Raw genomic sequence first — 14231 nt, 5'->3', positions numbered from 1 at the left:
AAACAGGAGCATCATCCCACCCAGAAAACTGCTGGTGGCCTTGATAGTCACCCTTCTGGCCTGGGCATCCAGGGGAGACTTGTGTCAGAAAAAGAAATCATTGCTAACAGCTCACAATCCCACCCACGTGAAGTCTTATTTAGCTTTTTTTAATTATTTATTTATTAAATAATTCTTTCTTTCCTACTCTTCCTCCCTCGCGCAGGGGGAAGGGATGGCGAGAGATGGTTTCCCGGCTTGTGCCCTCACCTGACTCATGCCTTTGCTTTCCCAGCATCTCCCCACCAAGGCAGCACTCCCTGTGCCCACAGCCACTGGGTGCCCCAGCACCCCCAGCCGCCCAGGCCAGAGTCACCCTCCTCAGAAACACGACTGGAGCACGCACACACACGGTACCGGTGAACTCTGAATCAGGGTTCAAACTAAACAAACCTTGTGAAGGACTTCATGTTGAACATGTAATTGAAGAGGTGTGAGAGGTTAAGTGAGGTCTCTGGCGTTTCTTGGCATTCCTGATGCGGTGGCAGGGAAAAGGGTTGCATATAGCCACACACAGACCTTGCAAACGCAGTGGTGGCAGCAAAGGCTGAAGTGATTGTGCCTGATAAAATAAACCCTAAAACAAAGTGCACAGCCTGCCACCAGGATAGGAACCCATGGAAACGAGGTCTCTTTCAAATTTGGAGACTGACTTCTAACCACAGTCATTTCATTGATCCAGCTTCCGAGGCAACCCTACAAGCATGGGTTCTGTAACCAGAGCACAGGGTAAAGAGTCAGCTTTGGGCAGCCTCTCAGCTCTCCCGCTCGCAGCAGCCCATGCCTTCCCTCTTCCCCTGTGTTCTGGGGCTTGTTGGAGCCTACTCAGGGCTGGCTTCACTCCCAGTCCCATGAAAAGACCTACCCCAGCAAAAACAGCGGGGCAGCTTTCTGCTGGGGCACATGGAGCCCCATCACCCCAGCGCCAGAGGAGCAAGGGAGGAGAGGGGGCTGCCAGCACAGAGGCCAGTCCCCGGTGGGGAGCAGGAGCACGGGGTATCCCCACCATCCCTTTGGCTCAGCCACAGGGCACACTTTCATCCAAGCAGCAATTCCTCACCCTGCCCCCTGCCAGAGCGCGACCCCAGCTCTCTGCCCTCTGCAAAGGTACATCACATGATAACGAGCGCAACGTATAGAGCTCTGCCTCCCTGCCTTGCTCCCTCCCCTGGCATCATCCCTGCTGCTGCCTCATCTTCTCAAATACATTATTTTATTACCTCCAAGCATTAAAAGTTCTTTTAGTGCCTGCAGGCATGCAGGGATTTCAGCCTGTTCCCTACAGCCTTTCTCTAGCTCAGGAGATTTTCACACCACGAAGGACTTGCAGTGTGGCCAGAGCCGCGCGCGGGCTGAGATCCATCGCAGCCAGCATGTGGCATGACCAGCCTGCTGCCTGCCTGGTCCTGTTGCAGGTGCTGACGGAGGTGGGGGGCCAGACGGCTCATGGGATGTCCCCTCTGCTGTGGGCACAGGGAAACATGCGGCTGGCACCTGCAGCAGCAGTAACAAGGCAGCAGCTGAGCCCTGACCGTGTTATTTTGAAAATCCATCTTGCGCACTTGCTATTTACCCCACTTTTGACTTTTCTGGTTTTCCTCCTTCAGGGCTTTCACTCCCGGCAGTCTCTGAGCCTTTTCCCTCCACCAGCAAGACCAAGAAGAAACCATCCAGACCCCTGGCCCCACACTCAGCCCTTCCAGCCCCACGGGCACGCTCAGGGTGCTCAGGGGCTCCTTGGAAGGGTGCCATGGGTTGAGATTAATTTTCACAAGCTGCCTCTGCAGTAGAGGCTGAGGCGATGCCGCAGGTGGGCTAAGAACGAGATGTTTAATACCTGCGCAGAGATAATTTTTCATTCCTTTCTGGAGCATGAATCTACCAAAAGATGGCAGCAAATCTCCTCGTATGGAGCTGGGCATCGGCGTCATCTGCTCTGTCGGGCTGTGCTTTATACTGGCTGTGAGCTGTAGATTATCCTGTCGAGTGCCAGATGAACTGAAGGATTACACTAGATGGTCTCGAGGGAAACAATCTGTGCTTGTGACTTCGGTTTACATTTTAAAGACTCCCTCAACTGTATAAGAAATCACCAAAATGCTCCAAGTGTCAGTTCTCTCTTCTGTTTGGGCAGCCCATGGGTTTTGGTAATGCTACACCTTCCTTTATTTTACCAGGTGAAATTGGTATAATGGAAATGGAGTAAAAGGGAATTCATCATAACAGATTTAACAAATAATAATGCCTCACATAGTTCAGATACAAGGTCCATCTAAATGTTCCTTGCCATCACAAGCTTTAGGTCTCGAGCACTCAAGGGAGGCTTGTTTAACACCAGTTTGCTGGAAAATCTGGAACTGCCCCACCCTTTGTTATATAAATCTGCGTGTCAGCCAAAGGATTATTTTTAAGCTGTGTCCTATATCACTAATGGATATAGCCTTCACCCTGGGTCTGATACTGTTTCATACCAATTGCACTGGGAATAAATGAAAGTCACTAGCGTTTTGCTGCAGGTACCAACACCACCAGGTTCCAGCCGTGGGGCTGGGCTCCCCGCCGGCTCTGCCCTGGACTCCTGCTGGTGGGGCACAGCTCTACGCCTGTTTTGCACAGCAGTTTGTGGTAGGAAAGTGGGAGACACAGGAGGATCAGCCCTTTGCATCTCAAAGTATGCTTCTGATTCAATTCCTTCATCAAATGGCATCAGTAAATACTATTTTCGTTAATCGCTTTTATATAGCTAAACTATGCAAAACTGTCATTTCCTCCCAAAAGAACCTAGCTGCCTAAAATGAAGCTGTGAGAAAAAATTGCCCTGCTGTTCATTTGCAGCTTGTGAATTTTACATGAACAGCTAGGTCTAATTCAGCCTCAGCTTCACTCATATCATGTAACATGTTTGAACAGCTGAAAAACTCATCAGCCATAGATCCAAGATGTATTTGTTTGGGAGCGTTTGATTTGGCCCTCTTTAATAACAAGAATGTTTTCAGCTTGTTAACTTGCAAGGAATTAATTCATAATCAGTGAAGAACATGCTGATGGAATGATAAAATAAGCGCAGACGCCTCGCTGTTTAGCATCACGCTATCTAAACACATCTTCATGCCTCTTACACTTATAAACTCAAAGCAGGTTTTGTTGCTCAGAGGCAAGCCCTTGCTGCCTGCTGTTCCCAGGTCAGAGGACAGGCTGTTTCCACCACAGAAAACATTACAGCGGGGATGCTCACACAGGTCCAGTGCTCCATGGGGCATCTGTGTATCGTAATAAACAATTTCTACCTTGACCAGTGTAAACGGGCTGCTTCTGGTCTCTAAGAATGAACACAAGCAGCTATTTGCCACCATCAGCCCAGCCAAGTATCTGTGGGCATCAGCAAACAAGCACTTGTGGGGGGTTGCAGGGCTGCATGGCTTCACCCCTCACCCCGAGCATGGCACTGCTGCTGGCTGGGACCCGGGAGCCACGGGCAGGCACCACGGGCACAGACCCCTGTGCTGCGCCGGCTGCAGCGGAGCCGGGATGTGCCCAGCACTCTCACCGCCAGCCCTGCTCCACAGCCCTCACACCCGCGAGCGTCACTGCTCCCTCCTTCCCTGGGCTCTCAAGATCACAGGATCATAGAACAGTTTGGGTTGTAAGAAACCTTAAAGACCACCCAGTTCCAACCTCCTGCCACAGGCAGGGACACCGGCCACAGCCCAGGTTGCCCCCAGCCCCGTCCAGCCTGGCCTCGGGCACTGCCAGGGATGGGGCACCCACAGCTGCTCTGGGCAGCCCGTGCCAGCGCCTCGCCGCCCTCACGGGGAAGGATTTCTTCCTAACATCTCGTCTAAACCTCCCCTCTTTCAGCTTAAAGCCATCCCCTTCATCCTATCACTACATGCGCTTGTAAAAGGTCTGTCCCCATCTTTCTTATAAGCCCTCTGTAGGCACTGGAAGCCGCTGTAAGGTCCCCCTGGAGCCTTCTCTCCCCCAGGCTGAACAACCCCAAGTCTCTCGGCCTGTCCTCATCGGAAAGGGGCTCCAGCCTCTGACCGTCTCCGCGGCCTTCTCTGGACTTGTTCCAACAGGTCCACATCCTTCCTATGCTGGGGCCCCCAGAGCTGAACTCCTTAAACTTCTCAAAAATGGTTGAGTGGTTTAAACTGGTTATTTTCACAAAACAGAGTATGGGCCAGCTAATGGTGCAAGTTTTCCTTGAGGATCCGTAACGTCTGGGAGAAGCAGCCGGGACAGGCAGGCTGTGGGTACCCTAGGGCAAGCACAGGGGAGGGGGACAAGCAGGTTCAAATGTGGCTGTGCAGTGGCAGGGATTCTGGATGACCAGCAGAGATGGCTCAGGCTGGAAAGGTCACTAGTTGTTTCCATCTGTCCAGTCCACCACCTGCTTGGAATTTCCAGCTGCTGCTCAGCTACTTAATCAAGATATGGACCCACAGTAGTCATATTCTGCCCTAGCAAGATAAACCCAGCCAGAGCCTAGTTTTGCCCAGCACACCAGGCTCAGTCCTTCCTGATGCTGAGAAAACCACCATAGCTGGTAACGAAGAAAAGAGATGTAATGAATTGAATTCTGCGGATGGATGCTGTGAGGATCAGCACATCTCTGGCACGATGGAGCCCAGTTCAGGCTCTCTCCTGGCTGCACCTAAGTACCCTTCATCAACCCAGCAGGGGAGGTCCACTGAGAGAATAAAAACCAGTTCAAAGCAGAGGAAAAAGGCTTATTTTCATATTTCTGAAGTAGCACCCAGGAGGCTGACCAGCGATGGGCATCCCTGATCGGTGTGCTACCCCAGCATTGTGCCGTGCAGTCTGCAGTGGGCTTGGGGTTAGCAGGGGTGGGGGGCATGGGGGTGTTACAAGCCCAGAAAGGGCTGTATTGATTTTTAAGGAAGAAAGCCAAAAAGCAGAAAACAAAAGGGAATGGCAATAAAAGCTAAACTCCCCCAGCTTCTTTTGATCTTGAAGAATAACAAAGAGATTGACCTGACATTATTACGCCCCTCGCTCACTCCCTTTGGGTTATGTTTTCATTTCCTGTAACCAGCAATGATCAAAGCCAAGAGCTTTTCCATCACTGTATATTTTCCTTCTCACCCTGAACAAAAGTTGCAAAGGCTGCAACGCTTTCTCTCGCGCCTGTCCTGGACCAGTAATCTGCTTCAAACAGAGCTGTTTGCAGGAGCACAAGCTCCCGTGGTCTCGGTAACCTCATCTCCACACTGCAGAGGCAAACCTGCACCTCCCCAGGCAGGTACGCACCCTCAGCCTTGGGCGCGGGCTGTCAAAACAGATGTCATGGCTTTTACAACTTGTTTGGGGAGAGCTGGAAACTTAATATGTCAGATGAGGCTGGCTGGAGCAGTTGTCTCTGAGGACAGAGCACGAATTATATCAGTAACCATGGGGAAGTGGTGAGTGACTCAGAGGCATCAAGCATGCCATCATTGCAAGGAGCTGTGACTGCAGGTGCCAAAGAGATCTTCAAAGAAGAAAGGAGGAAAGAAGTTAAAGTCGTGCCCTCCCAGCATACATTTTTTTCTGCAGATGTTAAAGGATGTGGCAGCGTTCTTCGTCTCTCAGGGAAAGGAAAAATCAAAATGAAAGTTTTCACAGGCCACAGTATTTTCTAAATATACATGATTATCTTGTCTTGAGACCAAAGTTAGAGAAGCGGCAAAGATATGGTATGTAAGATAAATAGGTGATAAACATAGGCCAAGCAAAATGTTATTTGTAGGCTATTTAAATCTAGGAAGCATTGGCATTAATTTGGCACATAAGTATTCCTCATTGTGGTTACAGAGCTGCAAACACAATTATTAGCAATACAGTATAACGCTTCTCTTACTTGCCCAGCACCAGACTGCTGAACAGAATTGGAAGAGAAACGATTCATCAAATAAGGTACAAGCAGTGGGCATGACAGAAGCTGGCCCCTAGATTAGAGATTTTTCTGGCCACTGGCTACTGAACCTATTTGCAAAGCAGAGTGCAAATAACCTTTCCAGCCTCACCAGGAAACGTGTTTGCAATGAAGAGGGAACACAGAGACACGAAGCACCTTGTGGTGAGCCCAGCCCAGCCCCACGGGGCTGGATCGCAGAGGGGATCAGGTGCAGTCAGGTGGGTCACTCTGCAGGCACCGTCCCAAAACGCAACCTCAAAGCTGATGGCCAGAGCCACTGAACACAGCCTGCACCTCTCTGCCGGGTGTTCCCAGGCAAGAACGTGGTCAGAAAAATTAAGATATCCGGCATCCAACGTTGAAAACTGGCTCAAGAGAAACCAGCCCTCACACATTCAATCAGCAGATATCAAAACTGCAATCGTGGCTCATCCATGGGGCATTTACCAGGGAGCTGCGGTGATGGATGAGAGATTCAGGGAAGGAAGAATCTGCCAAGGCTCGCCGCTGACTGCCGCTGTTGGCACAGCAGCAGGTTTTACAGCCATGTAAAATGTTCGAGGAAAATCCACCTTGGCAAACAAGAACTGCTGGAGCTAAGAGGATGCTTGTTTTTGTCATCTTCGCAAATGAAGTTTAAGCACTAGAACACTGCTGGAAGCAAACAGGGGCTTGGCAGCAAAATATTCATGCTGGATTGACATTTGCAAAAAAAATAAAATTTGCAAGTGGTTCAGCTCTATTTAAGTGATTATTTAATCAAGTCATATTTAGGATGCCTGACTGAACAATCCTGCAAATACAGAAAAAATATAACACGTTTTTTTAAAAAATAAAACAAAACTAAAAACATGTGCTCATCAGCCACAGTGTTTCTTCTGTGCAGTTAAACCAAATGCATGAGATCAAATGTAGATGTGGCTGGGTTACGGGTGCACATCCCCAGCTTTAAATGCAGCTGTAGTTTCAGTATCCTCTAGAACAGGACACATAGGTTTAGACTTCAGGTCTTTAAATTCCTTCAGATAAAACTGAGTATATAAATGAGATCTTCTCTAAGCATTGTCACAGATTGTCCCTGCTGTTGCTGAGTGGACATGACTGTGATTAGCACTGAAGAGGATGGTGGGAACTACCATCAGACTTGGACAGCAGAATAATTTTACCTGTTTAGTGTAATAAGCAGCATTCATTAAATTACTGGGTGTCCTAAATAAGAGGTACACCCATACAGAAGGGTGTGCACAGGGTTTCTATTGGAGTATATATTATTTTATATACAGCTTTGCCATTTGAGCTACTTCTTCCTAAGGCAGCAAGGAATATCTCTGGTTCAGGAAAGAACAGCCTGTACCAATAAGTTGCATTTTTCAGTTTTCTTCCCACAGAGCCCTGCAGAGAAGCAAAGCACACACGGAGGGGACCAGAGATGCCCAGTGGGTCCTCCTCAACTCCCCACAGCTTTAGACCCGCCCTGGGTGTTATACAGGAATAGCCAGAGTTCATTTCAATTCCGCAACACACGTGTTTTTCTCTTAAAAAAACTCAAAATATTAGGACTGGCCAACAACTGACTGGCAAGAATAGTAGGGATGTAATACTAGAAACTCGAGGGGAAGGATTACATGGTCAGGAGCCTGCAAGCGAAAAGACCTTTCACAGCCCTTTGAGCAACTCCTGGCATCAGATTAAAGCTGGGTATCAAGTGCACTTGTAATCCCATCCCTTGCAGGAACAGAACAGCATTAGCACAAGACAAATTGCCGTTCGCAATTGAGGCTGGGGGCTGCTCTGGGGAAGAGGGTGGGTGTTGTTTTTTTCTGGAAGATGAAAGAAGATGGCTCAGCTGCAAAGGGGTATTCCTCAGAGGGCACAGATCCTGCTGTCGGGGGAGCAGGCTGTGCCACGTTGCTGAAAAAGTCTGTCCCCACATCTGCTCCAGGCTCCTCTGAAAGGGGCTTTTTGTGGTCATTACAATTCACACCTTCCAGCCAAGGATCGCACGCAAAGTGCTGGCTGGGAGCTTTCCTTTCCAGCCTGCTTTATGTTTATGAAAGCACCTGAAAAAAGGATTCGTTCTTAAAGAAATATTTTCTAGAGCTGGTGATGAGTGTTGCTGGTTGCCTTGGGGTCACCCCACCGAGCCTTGCAGGGTGGATCAGTGGGTGGCTCAAGCCAAGAATCCTTAAAATTTCTGGTTTGGTGTTTATATAAAAATAAAGGCAGGTGCAAGGTGCAAATGCTGCAAAATGATGGCGCAAAAGATTTTGCATATTAGGTCTATGTGGGAGAGGTGAGGAGGGCTTCCCTTCCACGTTGGAGGGAAGATCAGAGCAAAACCTCCACCTCCTTGCTCAGATGTAGATGAGAAAATAGTTCAGAAGCTTCACTACACTAAGCTGAGCTCAGGGCAGCCTTTTCGTGGATCCCAACGGAGTTTGGAGCAGACATTTTTTCCCGAACACAAGCCAAAGCATTACCCGATGTCTGGCACTTCGTGCTGAGGCTGGGAGCAGCCCATCTCCCGGGGATGCTGGCCTCGAGAGAGAGCTCGACAGAGATTTGTTTCCCTTTCTGCATCCAGCCTGGATTAAGTCCAGCACGCAGGACAGTAAGAGCTGCTTGCAGAGCATCCTGTAAGGATGTGGTTTCTTTTTTGGAAGAAATTCTGCTCTTTGATCTACTCCACCTAAGAGAAGGAAAGGGCAATTTTCCTCTCAGCCCTGAGAAACATCAGTCACAGTGTGGAAATACAGTTAGATTATTGTGAAAGAATAAGGCAGAAGCTGACAATAAACACTGACTCCATACACACACATGCACGCACTCATCAGTCTATTTCATTGATTATAATTAGCGCTACCAATTTCTATTCTTTTTTGATCAAAGGGGTTTATTTCTGTCTGTCCAAAAGCCTCTTTTTGATCTTTGGTTTTAAACTTTGATTGAAAACTCTAGTGACAGGAATTCCTCCATGAGTTCACCACGCCAAGCCCTGAACAAGGCACCTAATAAACAGAATAGCTCCTCTCAGCGGACGCTGCAGAGGTCCTGTTGAGCAGCAGATGTTAACACCAGCCTGGGGGCAGTTTTGGAGCACTTTTGACACTTGGTTTCAGCCACTTCAGGCCATAACTCTGATGCACATCACCCCTGTAGTGACAGCGGAGGGACAGATGTCCCAGAGGAAGGGGACCAGCTGCTGAGGGCCACCACCCTGTCCCCTGCCGCCACCGCCCGTTAGACCACTGCTATTCTGCACTTTTAGACTTCACTCACCAATATTTTTGGAGGCAGTTATTTATACAAAAACAGAATTTATAAGATATGCTAAAAGAAAATCCTTATAAAGATAAAGCATTTGTTTTATTTATTATATGGTATTTCTTGGGCTTATGTTTAGTGCTTGCAAAAGAAGGGAGAGTACCTGCCCTACCCTGCTCCATCCCTGCGATGGAGAGAGCAGGAGCAGGAGGTGGCAGAGCCACGCCAGAAAGCAGAACAATATTTAATGGGGCTACAGGGCAGGTCTGGGTGTGTTGTATCTACTCCGACAGCAGAAGCAGCCACAGAAGTATAAAATAAAAAAAAAAAATAATGCTGAGGGAAGAAACCTCACTGCCTGGCTTAATCTCTGCTAGTCAGGCAAGAGCAACTCGCATGTGCCATCTAGTGATGCTGATATTTCATATATCGAGTTCCCTGAGCAGGATCAACAATATTCAGAAAGGCTTGAGGGTCTGTAGCCTGGAGGACGGCCACCAGCAAGGCTGCGCAGGCAGCCACGTCCGACAGCCCCAGGCTGCCAGCACAGCCCTCCGTGTGGACGGGCTTAGGAGCGACATGAACCCAGACCCCACAAAAAAACCCAAACCAAATTTCCCAAATATAGTAGCAAGGCTTGCATTCACATCTACACACTCTTCCATGCAAGCATACAAAAAAATATACCTGGCAAAACTAGAATCACTAAATATCTAAGAACTAAATAAATTTAACTATTCTATAACCAGAATAACTAGTAGCTAGGAACTAAATAGCACAGAAGGCACCAATGCTTAAATCTGAAGAAAACCAAAGATTTTTTTAAGAGCGTGTTAATCAAAGATGGTCTGGGACCATTATCCAGGGGCAGCACATACATGCGGATCAAAGCCTCAGGGCTGTGTAGGATTTATAAGGGCAAAGTAAGAAAAGCAGCAACCAACCAGCAGACACTGGGATTACCATTTTAATTACTGGAAGTGGGTTTGAAGGGCAAGGACTGAAGGAGGATGTGGGAATAACCATTAAAGAAAAAAAAAAGAAAATGTCTTGCGCCAATAGGCTTACTGCTGCATTTGTCACTTGGACGCAGAACGAGTTATGCAGTTTCCCATCCAGGCTGGGGAGGAGGTGGGCAGGGAGATGCCGTGGAGCCAGCAGCCTCTCCCGTGCTGATGGGCTTGAGACCATATTATGTCACAGCAACAAGGGATGGAGAACCATGGCACTCGTTGCTAAGTGCTGGCAAAGAAGCTCTTCCTCAAAAGCTTATTAAAAATAAAATAAAAAAAAACAATGGGACAAGCAACATGCTCCAGAGCACCTAACAGCACAAAAAGCAAACCAAGAAGGTCAGGGCAGAGAGTGACTACATAGGAGGGCAGGCTCCAGTGTGTTTTGGGGTGGATATTAGAGGGGTGCAAATCCAGCTGCCACCTTGAGACATTTGCTCAGACCTGAATCCATGGCCAGGCTGGGCAGTGTCACTTGAAGAAGTAAAACTGTGCTGAGGGCACAGCCCAGGGCTCCTTTGATCCCAAAATCTCATTAGATGCAGACAAAGTGCTTGTGTTGAGCTTTAATCTGTCCAAACAAGTTCCCATATTTACCTATAACTGCATTGTTTTTCAGGCTCCCACATGCTGTCCTCTATTGCAGGATACTTTCAACCTCCACCGAGGCAGTTACATCTACTCAGGATTGTTGTAGCCCACCTACTACTCCAAGAAACACCTTCTCCAAGCGCAAGGCACAGGGAGAAGAATGGATCAGCATTTTCCTTCGCTGCAGGCAGTGCTCAGCCTTGGCGCCCTGAGAAGGAAAGCTGCTCTGCAAGACGTGCCTCCAGCCACCTTGAGGAGTTAGCTCTTGGGGACAGGACCCAACTCTTCCCTTGGCTGTTTCAAATTCTGCAGCTTGCTGAGACCTTACCTGAAACCTGGAAGACACCCCCAGATTCTTCCTAAAACATTTAATGCCCTGCTCCTTCAGTAATAAGATGAACAGTTCTACTCACTTTCAACCCCCAAATGATTGCCCTTTTCCCTGAAAGAACTGAAGATTTTATCTCTCGTTTCCCTACACACCTACTCTTACTTTTCTTTAAGTTTATCCCTGAAAGCCCTGAATTCCTCTTGCTCGCTTTTCATGGCCTGCAGCTTTTCTTTTAACATTAAGAGCATTGTTTCTGGCAAGACATTAAGGGGCTCATCAGCTGCCAACCTGAAAGCCCTAAATATCCCATTTGCATTCATATTTTGATAGCCCCTCCATCTCTGCTGCGATGGTGTCTCTCCCTCTCCAAAAGGCTGGCTGTCTCTATCCTTTTGGCCCAGGCTGGGATCACACCTTTCCTCTTTCCACCAGAGAGGACTCCAGCCGTGACAGTTGCCCGCTCGGTGAGGAACAGGGGATATTGCCTGGCCTGGACTTCAGGAGCCTTACTTTCTTCTGCCTCAGGTGTCTTCCCTTGCAGAAATCTCATCTCCTGGTGAAAAGCTTGGCTTCCCCATAAAACTGCAAGTTTGGGGAGGTGTTGGTAGGCTGCTCGTGAACTCAGAGATGGTTTCTTTTTCCTTCTGTATGTTCCCGTGAATATGCTGCCTGTTTCCAGCAGCAGCTGGTGCTCCCCAGAGGGCTGTACAGCAGGGTGCCTTCAGCATCACTCTCCGAGTCAGCTGCAAGGTTTTAAATACATCAACCACATTACAGCCTGGCATGGCCTGGCTGGCTCCACATCCACAAACACCCACCACTTGTGGAGCAGAATATTGCTCAACTGTCTTCACCTGCAGGCCACATCTCTCAACAGATGTGCCTCCAGCAGCGCTGTTGCCTGGCTCCTTTCCCTCCCACCCAGTTCAGAGCTTACCCCTGCAGCTCCAGCAGTCCTCTCCCTGGTTTCCACCACCACACATGTCCCAGCCTAAGATTTGTCACAGCAGGGAAAAAAAAAAAAAAAAAAAAAGTCTCAGTCTGCCTTTGTTTCTGAGTTATAGGAAATGCTTTAAAGCAGGCAAAACCAGACCTCCAGTGGAGTGTGAAGTGGGATGAAGCAAGAACAACTCCCAGAACTTGTGATTGCCCGCTGATATTTTTATGTCACCAGATTTTATTAGGTCTTGTCCCCTTATAAATCAATTTCAGGACTTCAGCAAGAAGATTTGAAATATGAAGTGGAAGAAGGTGATTAAGAGCAGCCATAAAAAAAAATGAGCAGAGCTGTCATAAATTATGGGCAGCACCATATATCCTGCCAATTAACACTCTGGGGAGAAAAATATCACTTGGTTTTAGCTCTCCTGCATCCCTTGGGGAGATCGGTTGTCACAGCTCTCCCTCAATAAGTTCTTCATAGATGGAGGCATGAGTTAAATTAATTTGTTCCCATTTTAGGACCAGTAGGATTTGCACTGACAGCTGCCCACATTTGATGGGTATCCCCGTAGCTGCTGTGAGTTTAACCTCATAATTCAGAGATGACAAGTTAGAAATTCCCCTAAGAGTAAAACTCAACGTTCATCAATTCCAAAGCCATGGATGGTGTTTCCCAGGTTGCAAGCTATTCCTTGTTTGAGTCTGCAGCGTGCAGGGCAACCAGGGAGATGAAAGACTAAATTCACTTTTCTTTTTTCTTCATATTATTGTGGAAAAGGCACCTCCTGAGCCTAGCTTTGGAGATGGGCACCAACACCAGCCCTCATGCCCTAGCCTTCCTGGAAGGTGCCCTGTTCACAGGCTCTCACAGATCATCCGCAGCAGTGGCTGGCCACGAACATGTGCAGTGCACATACGTTACCGTTTAAACCCCAAAGTGGAAACAGGTTGTGAACGTTCCTGGTACAGATCACACACAAGGCTTCTTCTTTAAATCAAAGTTTGACCTAGTTTAGGTCTTCCTTTCTCTTTCTTTTAGTTCCTTGGGCTGAAATGAGCTCTTCTGGAGTGGCCCAGTGAAGCCGAGGCTGCCCTGTTCCTCCCATCCCACTATCCTTTCCATCCAGCTCAAAGCCTCAAGCTATGGAGCTGGCTCTGCCACATCTCCAGCCCCGACTCCTCACACCTCTGCCCACACTCAGCAGTCATTAAGCCAGACACTAAGCCACAAGCACAGCCTGGGATGAGACTGAGCAGCTGAACAGCTGGCGAGAGCCACCCAAAATCTATCCCAAAACTTCTCCAAGCCGTACAACCAGGAAAGCATCAAAGCCAAGGCGCAGAGCTCTGGAGCCTCTCAGACCCAAGCAGGCCACAGGAGAAATAATGCCACACTGTCTTCTTGAAAGAGGAATCACACTCCTCGCGTGGGCAAGGAGCACATGGCGGAAGCAGCTATTGCAGTGTGCTGTGCTGTGCTGTACGGCAGGCTTGGGCGAAAGTCACGTTCACAACTGTTTTCAGGAATGGTGTCATCTTAAAGAGACTAAAAGCTTTTAGCTTTAGGGCAATGAGTTGAGGTTTTTTGGTTTGGTGTTGGGGTTTTTTTTGGTTGGCGTGTTGGGGGTTTTTTGTTTGGGGTTTTTTTGGTTTGTGTTAGTTGGTTTTTAAGCCTGACTAAGCAGAAATAATTCATTTAAAAGATGGCTGCTCACTGGGTTTCTTCAAAAAAGGCAGCACTGTCCATGCAGAGTTCCCTTAAAAACCTCAGATCTCTCCAGCCCCTGAACACAATTGTTGCATGGGCAAAGCTCACCTTTGGCCAAGCTGCCAGCCCCAGCGGTGTGAGCTGGGTGGCAGCAGCACGGCCCGAGCGTCACTGGATCCAAACCCTGCTCTGTGACCAAGCAAGCAGCCGGTGCTGGCAGGGCTGGAGGAGGTCGAGCAGCCAAGCTGAAGCACTGCTTGCCCGTACCCTTGCCATTATAGTAGAGTTGGTTGTTTTATTCTGGGTCAGTGACAGTCCCACAAGATTTAAAGGCCCTTTTGTTCAGCCTCTCAGAAAAAAAACAAAAATTATTTAATGGCAGCCTCCCAAATTTCCCCAATCTCATAGAGACTCACAAACATC

Source organism: Falco cherrug, chromosome 8, assembly GCF_023634085.1.
Source record: "Falco cherrug isolate bFalChe1 chromosome 8, bFalChe1.pri, whole genome shotgun sequence".
Classification (NCBI taxonomy): domain Eukaryota; kingdom Metazoa; phylum Chordata; class Aves; order Falconiformes; family Falconidae; genus Falco; species Falco cherrug.
This window is presented reverse-complemented; position numbering follows the sequence as displayed.